Source organism: Oculina patagonica, unplaced genomic scaffold, assembly GCF_052425735.1.
Source record: "Oculina patagonica isolate OP01 unplaced genomic scaffold, crgOcupat unplaced216, whole genome shotgun sequence".
In the NCBI taxonomy this organism is placed as follows: Eukaryota; Metazoa; Cnidaria; class Anthozoa; order Scleractinia; family Oculinidae; genus Oculina; species Oculina patagonica.
Window position 1 is genome coordinate 5,022 of NW_027558055.1, and position 3,221 is coordinate 8,242.

Sequence of the window (3,221 nt, forward strand, 5' to 3'; positions counted from 1 at the left end):
AGGAGAGTAGATTATGAGTACAGCAGGAAAAACGAGTTTTGGATTGTTGCTTGGAATGGGGTAGGATGGGGGGGGGGGGGGGGAATGCTTGGCGAGAAATTTGAATTCAACCCATAAAAAAGACCAATCTGGGCGTGGCTAAATCTTTTTTGACCCCTTTAGTATAACACGAGGTAAATTTCCCCAATAACAATAACAAATCTCTAGGAATTATTCTGCGTATATGAGTTACCCATTTCCGTCAAAATCTTGTCACGGGTACTAAGTTTGTTCCCTGTCACTTGTCCCTTCAAGTGTTCCTGCAAATAGAGCCTTTCGTGTTAAGAAGAAAACAACAACAAAAAACAAAAATAAACAACTTCAAGGCTCCTCATATGTGCCGACCTTGAACAGTAGACTGACGAAGAAGGGAAAAATGTCTACTTTTATATCCAAAGTATGCAGAGACTGAGCTATTCCGGACAGCTTGGGTCCCGTAGGGTAGTAGTGCTTTAGTAGTGCTTACACAGGATTTCACAAAAATTAGGTATAGAGGTAAGGAACATAGAGCCATTTTGAATCAAACTTTTCCACCCCTTCATTTTTTTGTTAGGAAGAAAAACTGTTTAGGGAATACAGTGGAGAAGTGTGACTTGACGTCGATACTTTTAAAGGTAAGTAGCTTGACACTATTTACCAGAATACTGCAAAAACGTTGAAATCTTTATAGACCTATCCCCCTCCCGGCTCATTTCCCCGGCACAATCATCTCTTTCCACGCCCTTGGCAAAAGTTGGGGGTGTGAGGAACGCTTTTAATACATGGATCGGCAAAGTAGTACGTAGTTATCTAATGACAATTGTAACCTCATCCTCAGGAATTGTCCTGAGTTACACATCTTTTAAAGGGGGAAGGGAGGATCTATTTTCTTTTAAAGATTGAAGTTAAGGAGGGGTGGGAGACTTATGGAGAAGCTGCCCTTACCAAGGCTTTTATCATACAACCTGCTTTCGACCTGTAATTGTAATAAGAATTCGCCGTTTTAGAAACGAGAAGAACACTGGGGCGAATTTCATCTCTGCGACTGCGAGATAAGACTCGCCGAGTTTTCTTCTCGTTTGTATTGTGGGGAATGGAGAAAAAGGTAATTGAGAAGTACATGTATTTGGCTAATTTCTTGCAATAAAAGGGAAGCCTCGAGCCAAGCGGCCCATACTGCCGAAGGTTATATTCCGGTTTCTGGAATTAAGAGGCTGGAAATATTTCTACCCCCTTGGATGGGATGCTAGTCCACCGCAGGGTACCCCCAGCATTATTTCGCCGGTACCCGTTTATACACCTGGGTGGAGAGAGGCATTATGAGAGAAAAGTGTCTTGCCCAATAACACAACACAGTGACCCCGGCCTGGGCTTGAACCCGGACCGTTCGATCCGGAGTCTGACCCGCTAACCATTGGGCCACCGCGCCTCCCACAGTTTCTTACAATAGCGATAGTCATCTGCACAAGTGACGAGAAAAATAGAATTGTGGGCAAATTTGACGTGAGACCAGTTCTTGAATCACTTTTATCCAAGTCACCATTCCGGCAAACCAAGTGTGGATATAGTTTTTTTGAATCTGACATCTGTCTCTCTTGAAGGCACGGCGTTTGAAATATATATCATAGCAAGGCTGCGCGCGTTGTTCGAATGGTGATAAGCACAATCTATTTACACTAGCAATCGACTGTTACATACAGCAATAGATTCAATGTGACACACGAATAAAAAGACGGAAGAAGAATGTTTTAGGACAGTTTACAGTTTAATTTTAGACCTTCCTTCGAAGTGCTTATTTTGACGTCGTCTTGGGGTACTGAAATTCTATCTATGGAGTACTGAAATCTTCTTCCGCTAATGCCTTAATCAAGGGTAACAAACGTTCCATAAAGTTTCCTCAGTTGATATACGAACGTAACCTATTAATTAGTATGAGACTCGCCCGTTTAAAGGTGAGTTAATATTTTGAGCTGGGGTTTAATACAGTGTTCAGCCATCATTTTAGGTGACGGTGGTTAGGTTGACTTGGGTTTCTGGCTTTTCCCGTTGAACAGCTTTTATGGCGTCTGAGTGAAACAGCATCGAAAAGGTCTGAATTTATTAAGATTAGGTGCAGCTCTTATTTACTTTATTGCTTTAAAAGAAGGCTACACGGTACCTTTGTAAACTTAATCACTGTAGAATATGAACGAAATCCGATTGTCCCGGTTAAAAAGAACGTCTTTTAGTTTTCTTTTCCCAAAGAAGTGGCTATATATAGCTTCAACAAGAAACGTGTTATTTTTATACAGATCTACTTTACGAGGGTAATGGTGAATCCATTTTAACTTGTTTTGCTACTTTTCAGAAATTTTGATGTTTATTTATTTATTTGTTTGTTTATTCATTTATTTATTTTATTCTATTTTCAGAAATAACAGAAAGAAACACTTGCTGAAGAAAGAAGTGAGGAAATGCATGTGTTATTAAATTTAAAAGATGCTCCATTCGCTGATCTGATAGATGGAGGTACAAGCCTTGAAATTGGAGGTACAAGCCTTTAAAATCCCTTAATGAAAGTGAAGACTTCCAACTTCGTTTGAAGGGTGCGTCATTTACTTTCATTTTAGGTGTTTATCTGTTCGTTGCTGCTCTTCGGCTCTCGTTTGCTAGGCTAAACCAGCTTGATGCAGAGTGACTTGCTTTACATTTGCGTACACGGCTCTATTCAGGCATACCTCTGCAGTGGGGCAGATCACTGGGTGTTCGGCGTTGACGCCTAGCAGTCTCTTGTCACATGAGAGGACAGATGGACGTATTTTCAGTCATTTATTTCTCTTCGTGTATTTTATCTTATTTTCATCTCCTCATTCTCTTTATTTTATGATCTCACTTGCTTCCCTTTCTGCTCTAGTAATCAGGCTAGATTAGAAAAGGACGTTTTGACATATTGGTTATACGGTCATCGAGGTGCTACTTGGCTGAACGGCATGTACATGAATCTTCTTGGAGTAAGTCAAGAGTCTACAAGAGAAAAGAGATGAGAAAAGGAATAAAAAAAGGACGACAAAGGAAAAGAAAAGAAAAGAAAAGTAAAGAAAATGAAATGAAATGAAAGCAAAGGAAACGAAACAAATGAAAGTAATGAAAGGATTAGGAAAAGAAAACGATGAGAGGAAAGGGAATTAGCAGTTGGACATGTGTTTCACTTTTAAAGGTAAATG